The sequence below is a fragment of the Apodemus sylvaticus genome, chromosome 23 (assembly GCF_947179515.1).
Source record: "Apodemus sylvaticus chromosome 23, mApoSyl1.1, whole genome shotgun sequence".
Taxonomy (NCBI): domain Eukaryota; kingdom Metazoa; phylum Chordata; class Mammalia; order Rodentia; family Muridae; genus Apodemus; species Apodemus sylvaticus.
In genome coordinates, this window is record NC_067494.1 from 6,423,197 (window position 1) to 6,435,552 (window position 12,356).

Below are 12,356 nucleotides of genomic sequence, written 5' to 3' on the forward strand. Positions count from 1 at the left end.
CATTTTTTAATATACAATTTACTCTTTTTATTTCAAGGCATGTCAAGAGATTGTCAGAAATAAAGAGGGAAAATGGACAATGGAGGCAGATCTATATTTATTTATTAACTGAAGGAAACATTATCATAGTTACTTGAATATTTGAGAAAATATGAAAGAAGTTTAAAGAATGTTATCATAGAAGTGAAAAACAGATGCATTTATGGCTGATACAGTGAGCTAGAAGCAGCAGAAGACAAAAATTCAACAGAAAATATCCATTAGGGGCCATCAAAAGAGAAAGAATAAAATCTATATTTGGAATATATGATTATTATATGAAATTCCAGTTGAGGGAAAAAATGTACCAGAGGCAACATTTGATTCTCCTACTTCTGCATCTTCAGAAGACCCACTGGGCACCACCACACCCGACCAGAAGTGATATTTGAGTAGATGAGGAGGAAGAATTTTACAAATGGATAGAAGATTCAGCAGCAGAAGTTAGGCAAAGACTTCACTAGAAAATCTATAGCAGCATAAATATGAAGAAATACTATCCAGGAATACCATAGAGAAAAAAAAACCCAGAAAGAAACCTTAAAACAAGAAAAACTGAAAGACACTTTTGTCTTTGAAGCCTGAGAGCTAATTACAGAGTAGAAATGATGGAAGCCAGAAGTCAATGAAGTGTCTTTAACACACCAGAAGGGAAAAGACCTACCGTAATTCTGTAACCAACTATACAACCGTAGGAAAATACAGAGATATAGTTCATGGCTTTCTCAAACAAAAGGGAGAAGTCACCATGAGCAGATCTAACAGAAATTCTTAGGGAGCGGCTCTGACTGAAATAAATTAGACTCAAATAGAAACATGGAAACTGAGATGGTAAGCATTATCATGCTGGTAGATCTAAATATGGACTGTTCATACAAACAGCAATGATTACAGCGACTAATAGTATAGAGGCTAAGGTATAAAACTCATGGCAACCCAACATGTGGGAGGATCTAACAGCCAACTTAAGCTGTGCAAGCTTTGACACTTTCTATTTCCTTTTCCTAGCATTGCCTGGCTCTGCCTTCAGTGTACAAATGGTGATTGTTTCTGCTTGTAGCTTTCGTTGCCTGGATTTGAGGACCAGCACTTGATAATGACACGTGACTAAGTATTGAATCATCGCATCATACAGCCATCCATCTTTTCAGTTTCTGCTCTCAGTTACCTCATTGTCTACTGCCTGGTTACCGAGCCAGCATGATACAGGCAAAATATTTCTTTCTTTTTTTCTCTTTTCTTTTTCTTTCTTTTTCTCATTCTTTCTTCCTTCATTTATTTCATCTGTTCTTTTGTGTTATAGAGTTTCTTGTAGCTTAGGCTGGCCTTGAATTCATTATATAGCTGAAGATGACCTAGAACTTCAGAACCCCTTTGTCTCCAGTTCTTAAACACTGAGATTACAGATGTGTACCACTACCTGGCTGAAAGACATTTTGAACATTCAAATGTTAATGTTCATACTAGTCTAAATTATCCTATATGATAAAATGACCAAATCAAACACAAGGTGAACAGCTTTGACTTCCTATATATAAATGAATAATGTATGCTAAAGTGATAGTCTCATGCAGGTGCTTTTGGCTGACATGTATCCATCCTTCTTACCAAGCTTCCAACCATTTCTGTCATGTGTTGTGTTTCTTTTTTTTTTTTTAGTTTCATATTTTTTTATTTGATATATTTTTTATTTACATTTCCAATGGTTTCCCCTTTTCTAGCCCCCCACTCCCCGAAAGTCCCAAAAGCCCCCTTCTCTCCCCCTGTCCTCCCTCCCACCCCTTCCCACTTCCCCGTTCTGATTTTGCCCTATACTGCTTCACTGAGTCTTTCCAGAACAAGGGGCCACTCCTCCATTCTTCTTGAACCTCATTTGAAGTGTGGAATATGTTTTGGGTATTCCAGTTTTCTAGGTTAATAACCACTTATTAGTGAGTGCATACCATGATTCATCTTTTGAGTCTGGGTTACCTCACTTAGTATGATGTTCTCCAGCTCCATCCATTTGCCTAAGAATTTCATGAATTCATTGTTTCTAATGGCTGAATAGTACTCCATTGTGTATATATACCACATTTTTTGCATCCACTCTTCTGTTGAGGGATACCTGGGTTCTTTCCAGCTTCTGGCAATTATAAATAGGGCTGCTATGAACATAGTGGAACATGTATCCTTATTACATGCTGGGGAATCTTTTGGGTATATGCCCAGGAGTGGTATAGCAGGATCTTCTGGAAGTGAGGTGCCCAGTTTTCGGAGGAACCACAAGACTGATTTCCAGAGTGGTTGTACCAATTTGCAACCCCACCAGCAGTGGAGGAGTGTTCCTCTTTCTCCACATCCTCGCCAACACCTGCTGTCTCCTGAATTTTTAATCTTAGCCATTCTGACTGGTGTAAGGTGAAATCTCAGGGTTGTTTTGATTTGCATTTCCCTAATGACTAATGAAGTTGAGCATTTTTTAAGATGTTTCTCCACCATCCGAAGTTCTTCAGGTGAGAATTCTTTGTTTAACACTGTACCCCATTTTTAATAGGGTTGTTTGGTTTTCTGGGGTCTAACTTCTTGAGTTCTTTATATATTGGATATTAGCCCTCTATCTGAAGTAAAATTGGTAAAGATCTTTTCCCAATTTGTTGGTTGCCGATTTGTCCTTTTGATGGTGTCCTTTGCCTTACAGAAACTTTGTAATTTTATGAGGTCCCATTTGTCAATTCTTGATCTTAGAGCATACGCTATTGGTGTTCTGTTCAGAAACTTTCTCCCTGTACCGATGTCCTCAAGGGTCTTTCCCAGTTTTTTTTTTTTTTCTATTAGCTTCAGAGTGTCTGGCTTTTTGTGGAAGTCCTTGATCCATTTGGATTTGAGCTTAATACAAGGAGACAAGAATGGATCAATTCACATTCTTCTGCATGCTGACCTCCAGTTGAACCAGCACCATTTGTTGAAAAGGCTATCTTTTTTCATTGGATGTTTTCAGCCCCTTTGTAGAGGATCAAGTGGCCATAGGTGTGTGGGTTCATTTCTGGATCTTCAATCCTGTTTCATTGATCTGCCTGCCTGTCACTGTACCAATAGCATGCAGTTTTTATCACTATTGCTCTGTAGTATTGCTTGAGGTCAGGGATACTGATTCCCCCAGAATTTCTTTTGTTGCTGAGAATAGTTTTAGCTATCCTGGGTTTTTTGTTATTCCAGATGAATTTGAGAATTGCTCTTTCTAACTCTGTGAAGAATTGAGTTGGGATTTTGATGGGTATTGTATTGAATCTGTATATTGCTTTTGGCAAAATGGCCATTTTTAACCATATTGATATTGCCGATCCATGAGCATGGGAGGTTTTCCCATTTTTTGAGGTCTTCTTCCATTTCCTTCTTCAGAGTCTTGAAGTTCTTGTCATACAGATTTCACATGTTTGGTAAGAGTCACCCCAAGGTACTTTATACTGTTTGTGGCTATTGTGAAGGGGGTCATTTCCCTAATTTCTTTCTCAGCCTGCTTATCCTTTGAGTATAGGAAGGCCACTGATTTGCTTGAGTTGATTTTATAACCTGCCACTTTGCTGAAGTTGTTTATCAGCTGTAGGAGCTCTCTAGTGGAGTTTTTTGGGTCATTTAGGTAGACTATCATGCCATCTGCAAATAATGATAGTTTGACTTCTTCCTTTCCAATTTGTATCCCTTTGACCTCCTTATGTTGTCGAATTGCCCTAGCTAGTACCTCAAGTACAATATTGAAATGACAAGGAGAAAGGGGGCAGCCCTGTCTAGTCCCTGATTTTAGGGGGATTGCTTCAAGTTTCTCTCCATTTAGTTTGATGATGGCTACCGGTTTGCTGTATATTGCTTTTACTATGTTTAGGTATGGGCCTTGAATTCCTGTTCTTTCCAAGACTTTAAGCAGAAATGGATGCTGAATTTTGTCAAATGCTTTTTCAGCATCCAATGAAATGACCATGTGGTTTTTTCTTTGAGTTTGTTTATGTAGTGCATTGCATTGATGGATTTCCATATATTGAACCAACCCTGCATCCCTGGGATAAAGCCTACTTGATCATGGTGGATGATCGTTTTGATGTGTTCTTGGATTCGGTTGGCAAGAATTTTATTGAGTATTATTGCATCGATGTTCATAAGGGAGATTGGTCTGAAGTTCTCTTTCTTTGTTGGATCTTTGTGTGGTTTTGGTATCAGCGTAATTGTGGCTTCATAGAAGGAATTGTGTAGTGTTCCTTCTGTTTCTATTTTGTGGAATAGTTTGAAGAGTATTGGTGTTAGGTCTTCTTTGAAAGTCTGATAGAATTCTGCACTGAAACCATCTGGTCCTGTGCTTTTTTTGGTTGGAAGACTTTCTATGACTCCTTCTATTTCTTTAGGGGTTATGGGACTGTTTAGATGATCTATTTGGTCCTGATTTAATTTTGGTATTTGGTATCTGTCAAGGAAATTGTCCATTTCCTCTAGATTCTCCAGTTGTTTTGAGTATAGGCTCTTGTAGTAGGATCTGATGATTTTTTGGATTTCCTCAGTTTATAGAACATTTCACCCTAAAGCAAAAGAATATACCTTTTTCTCAGCGCCTCATGGTACCTTCTCCAAAATCGACCATATAATTGGACACAAGGCAGACCTCAACAAATATAAGACAATCGAACTAATCCCATGCCTCCTATCAGATCACTATGGTGTAAAAGTGGTTTTCAATAGCAACAAAAACAACAGAAAGCCCACATACACATGGAGGCTGAATAATACTCTACTCAAAGACACCTTGGCCAAAGAAGAAATAAAGAAAGAAGTCAGAGACTTTTTAGAATTTAATGAAAATGAAGGCATAACATACCCAAATCTTTGGGACACAATGAAAGCAGTGCTAAGAGGAAAACTCATAGCCCTGAGGGCCTCTAAAAAGAAAATGGAGAGAGCATACACTAGCAGCTTAATGACACACCTGAAAGTCCTGGAACAAAAAGAAGCCAATTCACCCAGGAGGAGTAGAAGACAGGAAATCATCAAACTCATGGCTGAAATCAATCAATTGGAAACAAAGAGAACTGTACAAAGAATCAACGCATCCAGGAGCTGGTTATTTGAGAAAATCAACAAGATAGATAAACCCTTAGCCACACTTACCAAAGGGCACAGAGATAGTATCCAAATTAACAAACTTAGAAATGAAAAGGGGGATATAACATGTGTTGTGTTTCTTAGTTCTCTCTCTCTCTCTCTCTCTCTCTCTCTCTCTCTCTCTCTCTCTCTCTGTTTTTAGAGGAGAGGGCATTGAATATCCTTCAGAAAAACATCTCTTAACTGCTAGGCCATTTTCCCAATCCCTTCTCCATCCTTTAAGCTTCTATGTGAAACAGATCACTAAAGTATAGATCTTATGTCCGACTATGGTGCCATGTATCTCTTAGACCCACATTATTTCAACATCTTTGATCAAGACAATAGAGTGTGCACTTGTACACTTTCATGAACAATTTGTTCTCATCAGGAGATGGTAATTTTTGAAGGGAAACCATGAGTTTGTGTTAGATAGTTCACCAGTTTGGCACATGGGACACATGAATAAAAATATAATCCCATCTTCAAAATTTGTAATTAAAATATATATTTCATCATACTTACCTAGGACTATTATGACTAGTCAATGGATTTGTTGTAGTTTCCAAAGGATAGAAATGAAAATCTCATGTATTTTTGGGATATATATATATATATATATATATATATATATATATAATAATTTTAGTTAATTTATCAAGAGTATAAGCACCACAAAATAAACATGAATTGAAAAACAATCATTTAATTACCCAATGATATGGGATATAAGTTGAAAAAATGGATACTTTACTTGAAAGGGATACTTTGCATTTTAACCTATCAATAATGAGTTTAACTTCATTATTAAACACACTGTAAAAGAGAATCATTTTACTTGAGTAGGCTTCATAAATGAAGACTGAAGAAAGCTTTTTCAATCAGTGCTACCTGCTATCCTGCTGTGGATTAGTTACATTTTCATGTGGTTGTATGGTCTACAAATACTTCAGGTTTACTTCCTATAGCAAGTCACTGAGACTTTTAAGATTTACATAAGAGTTTCAAACCTTACTTCTCTTAACTATGGTAGGTTGTAAATTATTTTTAATGTGAATGCTTGGTGACTGTTGCAGTCTTCAATTTCATAACCACTGATCTCTTTAGTCAGTGGAAGAAACAAATGGTACTTATTGTAAATACAAACATGCATACATAGATGCACATGCACATACATCTACAGCCCAGAATGTGTTTGGAAACTGCCTTAAGCAATGTCCTGAGCTTATGATTTCTGTTGGTTTGCAGAACTCATTCAGAGTTAATGAAAATATCTCACCATTACCTAATTTCTGGCATGCTTATTAAATTAATCTAGAAAAAATCTTTCTTAAAGTACAGAATTCCTTTCCTTGACTTGAGTTTCTTGTTTAAGAGGCACCTTCCTGCACAGGACAATAAGGATACTATTCAAAGGTTTTAAAGATATTAAATTCTAATTAGGTCTGGTCAAACATGAATTAAATTTTTATTGCAGTTCATTTTGTTCTTGATTTATTATAGAATACAGTAGTTATATTCTTCAATTTGTAGCAAATGAATTACTTTCAACTATATAATGATTATTAAAACTACTAACAGCCTGTTGATTTTCTTTTTTGTTTTCCCTTGTTATTATGCGTGAACTGTGGACCCCTAATAATAAGAAAAGTAGAGATTTAGAGTATGACCTTGCAAAGCTGGCAGGTAGCCTAACATGTTGACTGTGCACAGAGAACAATATTTATTACTCTAACACAAGCCTGTGCCTAAGATGATTCAAGGCACTTGTATTTTGAAAATTAATTCGATTTTATTTCGTAGTGAAGATTTTCGAACACACAAAACAAACTGAGGCTTATGTAGTAGTTGCTGTGATACATTACTATGAGCAAAATCAATTTATGGAAGATAGGGTACCTTCTCCAAAACTGACCATATAATTGGTCACAAAACAACCCTCAACTGATACAAGATGACTGAAATAATACCATGCATCCTATCATATCTCCATGGCCTAAGGTTGATCTTCAATAACAGAAAAACTACAGAAAACCCACATACAAGTGGAAACTGAACAATTATTTACTCATTGATAATTTTGTTAGAAGAGAAATGAAAGAAATTAAAGACTTTCTGGAATTTAATGAAAATATTGACACATCATACCCAAACTTATGGGTAATTCTAACCAAACAAGTGAAAGACCTGTATGACAATAACTTCAAGATTCTCAAGAAAGAAATGAAAGAAGAGCTCAGAAAATGGAGAGATCCCCCATCCTCATGGATTGGCAGAATTAACATAGTAAAAATGGCCATCCTACCAAATGCAATTTATAGATTCAATTCAATCCCCATTAAAATCCCAACACAATTCTTCATAGACATGAAAAGAGTAATTCTCAAATTCATCTGGAAAGGAAAAACAAAACAAAACAGAATAGTGAAAACAACTTTTAACAATAATTGGGAAAAATCACCATTCTTGACCTCAAGTTCTACTACAGAGCAATAGTGGTAAAAACTTCATTGTACTGGTACAGAGACAGACACATTGATCAACGGAATAGAATTGAAGACCCAGAAATAAAATCACACAGTTATGGACACTTGCTCTTTACAAAGAAGCCAAAAATATACAATGATAAAAAGAAATCATCTTAAATAAATGGTGCTGATCTAACTGGATGTCTGTATGTAGAAAAATGAAAATAGAACAATATTTATCACCTTGCACAAAGCTCAAGTCCAAGTGTATCAAGGACCTCAACATAAAACCAGATTCACTGAATCTAATAGAAGAGAAGGGGGAAAGAGTCTTGAACTCATTGGCACGGGGGAATTTCCTAAACAGAATTCCAATGGTTTATGCTCTAGGATCAAGATTTGATAAATGGGACCTCATGAAACTAGAAAGTTTCTTTAAGACAAAGGACGGAGTCAATAAGACAAATAAGCAACTTACAGAATGGGAAAAATATCCTCACTAATCCCACATCCTATAGAGGGCTAATATCTAAAATTTATAAAGAAGTCAAGAAGCTAATCACCAAAAAAATCCAAACAACCCAATCAAAAAATGGGGTATAGAATTAAACTGAGGTTTCATAACTGAGGAATCTCGAATGGCTGAGAAGCACCTAAAGAAATGTTCAAAGTCCTTAGTGATAGGAGAAATGCAAATCAAAAGGAGGCTGAGATTCCACCTTACACCAATCAGAATGGCTAAGATCAAAACCTCAGGATGCAGTGGTGGTGCACGCCTTTAATCCCAGCACTTGGGAGGCAAAGACAGGTAGATTTCTGAGTTCAAGGCCAAGCTGGTCTACAGAGTGAGTTCCAGGACAGCCAGGGCTATACAGAGAAACCCTGTTTTGAAAAACGAAAAAAACCCAAACAAACAAATAAACAAATAAAAACTTCAGGTGACAACACATGTTGGAGAGGATGTAGAGAAAGAGGAATACTCCTCCATTGCTGGTGGGATTACAAACTGCTACAGCCACTCTGGAAATCAATCTGGAGGTTCTTCAGAAAACTGTAAATAGATCTCTCTAGAACCAGCTATATGACTCTTGTGAATATACCCAAAAGATACTCCACCTTGATACAGGGCCACATGTTCCACTATGGTCATAGTAGCCTTATTTGTAATAGCCAGAAACTTGAAACAACCTAAATGTCCCATGACAGAAAAATGTATACAGAAAATGTGGTTCATTTATACAATGTCATACTACTTATCTATTAAGAACTAGGACATCCTGAGTTTTGCAGGCATATGGATGCAAAAATCATAACATCCTAGAAAATATCATCCTGAGTGAGGTAACTCAGACCAAAAAAGGACATGCATGTTATGTACTCACCAAGAAGTGGATATTAGCCAAAATAAAATAAAATAAAATAAAATAAAATAAAATAAAATAAAATAAAATAAAATAAAATAAAATAAAGTACAGAATAACTAAGATATAGTCCATAGAACTCAAAAAGGGTCAACTAGCTAAAATGCTCAAGTGGGGACACCTTTGTCCTACTTGGGAGGGAGAAGAAAGCAATCACAAGTAGGGAGGGAAAAGTGCATAGTGTGAGGGAGTGGTGAGGGAAGCAGAACCTGATCTGACATTGGGGGAGTGAAAAGGACTGAAGACTTGGGGGTCAGCAGCAAGTATGGAAACAGGCAACCTCAGGAGATAGAAGGTTAGGGCAACCCTCCAGAATGTGGCAGAGACCTGGGAGGTGAGAGACTCACAGGACTAAAAGGGAAGGACCTTAGATGAAATACCTGACAGTAGGGAGAGGGAACTTATAGAGTCTACCTCCAGCAGGGAGCCAGGGCTTCAAATGAAGGAGAGAGGAACCATCCCACAGCCATAACTATGATCCATAATTTTTCCGGTCTGAAAGAATTTCAGGGATGGAAATGGAGAGGAGCCTGAGGAAAAGAAGCTCCAGTGACAGAACCAAAGAGGAATCCAGTTCAAGGGACTGTCCAAAGGCCTGACACTATTCCTGAAGCTATGGAGTACTCACAAAAAGGGACCTATCGTGAGCACACTCCAGAAGAACCAACAAACAGCTGAAAAAGTCAGATGCAGATATTTGTACCCAACCAATGAACAGAAGCAGCTGACCCCTGCTGTTGAATTAGGGAAGGCTGAATAAAGCTAAGGGCAACCCTGTAGGAAGACCAGCAGTCTTAATTAATCTGGACCCCTGGAATCTCTCAACCACTGGACAACCAAATAAGCAGCTACACCAGCTGATATGAGGCCCTTATCCCACATACAGTTGAAGTCTGCCAGGTCTGTGTTCATTTAGAGATTATGTAGCTAACCTTCAAGAGACTGGAGGCCCCAGAGAGTTTGCAGGTCGGGTTGGGTTTGAGGTTGGGACATCCATGTGGAGACAGGGGTGTGGGGAGGAGGTATGGGATGTGGAACAGTCAGAGGTTGGACAGGGGTTGGTGGGGTGGGGAATAAAATATGGTGTGTATAAAAATAATTAATTTAAAAAAAAGTACCAGAGGGAAGGGGAGGAGGAGCAGAGGGAAGGAGCAGGAGGAAGAGGAGGCAGAGGCAGAGGAGGCAGAGGTGGAGAAGGAGGAGGAGGAGGAGGAGGAGGAGGAGCAGGAGGAGGAGGAGGAGGAGGAGGATGCAGAGGAGAAGGAGGAGAAGGAGGAGGAGGGTGACTTAAAGTAGAATCCCACCCACATTGGAAATTGAGAAAAAGACTATTGCATTCACTCTCTGGATTCCTCTATGAATATAGAGTTTTTGGCTTCCTTAGTGTCTCAAATGTTTCCTGCTTTTAGGTTTTTTGCATGGTACAATTTACCTTAAATTTCACACTTTTTTTACCCTAACATGAATGGGATTTTAAAGAATTTCCTTTCGTATTTTTTCTAACATAGACAAATAAAAGCAATTTTATATTGTCTGTGTACTGTTTGATAGATGGATAAACCACTAATTCATTTTAGCCACTTATGTGGAATGTTTAACTTTTTCTGTATGTGTATATTTGTGAATAATTGAATATGAGCAACAACTTCTGTGTCATTCTATGGTTTACTTTGTTTTAGATATACAAATATACTTGGTTTTATCATACCTTAATTGTATTTATGAAATAATGTGATATATTGATGAATACAATCTAATTCTGTTTTCATATTAAAAGATATATTTCCATGTAGCACCTCCTATAGCATCCAATATAATTCTATGTATATTATTGAGAAGGGGTGTTTTTCTTCATTTTATAAACTGAGTAGAAATATTTTATATTTTTATTCAGCAATTATTAGAGATGTTCTTCATCAGATTGAAGATTTTCAGTTTCTCATTGCTGAAACATTTTCTTAAGAAACAATATCAAATTTTATTGAAAAAAGTCCCATGTGATCTTGATCTTCCGATTTTCTACAATTGTCTTAATTAGGGTTTTATTGCTGTAAAGAGAAAAAGGCAACTCTCATACAGGACTACAGTTAATTAGGGCCGGGTTAGAGGTTCAAAGGCTTAGCCTGTTATCTTCATGGTGGGAAGCATGGCAGCATCCAGGCAGGCATGGTGCTAGAGGAGGAGGTGGGTGTGGCTTGAGCCCCAATGAGGCCACACCTACTCCAGTCAGGTCTTGTCTCCTAATAGTGTTGCTCCCTCTGGGCCACGCATTCAAGCACATGAGTGTATGGGGGCCATTTCTATTTAAAGCATCACAACAAATATCATAAATAAGATTCTATTGTTTTTACAGTATCCTCTATATGATGCTATGGTAGCACTAATGGACTAAGATAGTTAATAATTATTTCTATTTTATTTTGCTTTTCACCAGGGCCCCATGTAATGTAAGCTGGCCTCAAATGCACTATTTAGATAAGAATAGCCTTAAGCTTTGATGCCTATGCCTCCATCACCCAAGCGTGGTAAAAAGCATGTACCACTATATCTTCTTTACTTCTATTTTAAATACTGAATGATTTCAACAATGAAGTGATCCGAGCATGAAAATTTCCTTCTGTGGAGATATCAATAAAAATTCAATATCTTAAATAAACATGAAGCAATTAAAACTTCTTTACTTAGGCCATTTTGGTAAAGATAGTTCTAAAATTAATTTTACTTTCCATTTACGATATTAAACTTAATGGCATTTTTTTTTCAAATCTCTGGCTAGTAGCCTAGTGAGCTCCAGGTTTCGTGAGAGTCTCTGTTTCAAAGGAACAAATATGAAATGATATTTCTGATGGCCTCTGGTCTCTGCATGGGCATATTTGCACACGGGCACATATGTACATACATACATATATCTCACTGACATACACAAATAAATAAATATTAAAATTAAGAACAAAAGTTATCTTTCTGAACTCACGTTTATTATTCTCTATTGCATTTTAAAAGTAACCCTTTCTAAGAGTCATCATTACTACTTCTATTTTAATTATTGTGCACTTATTTGTTATCATTTTGTTAGCTTTTAAAAGTATATGCACAGATTATTTTAAAAGTTTATTTTTTTGTCTGTATTGAAAATGATATTTTCAGTTAATTAATGCTTGGTGGCATGATGTAAATTTTGACATATTGAATTTTAATTACTATTTGTCTTGAAATAGTGTTTTTTCTTCTGTGAGTTTTATTACTATAAATTATTTACAAATTTTATTGTTATTGATTATTAATTCAATCTAGGATCAAAGGGAAAATAGTTATTAAACTC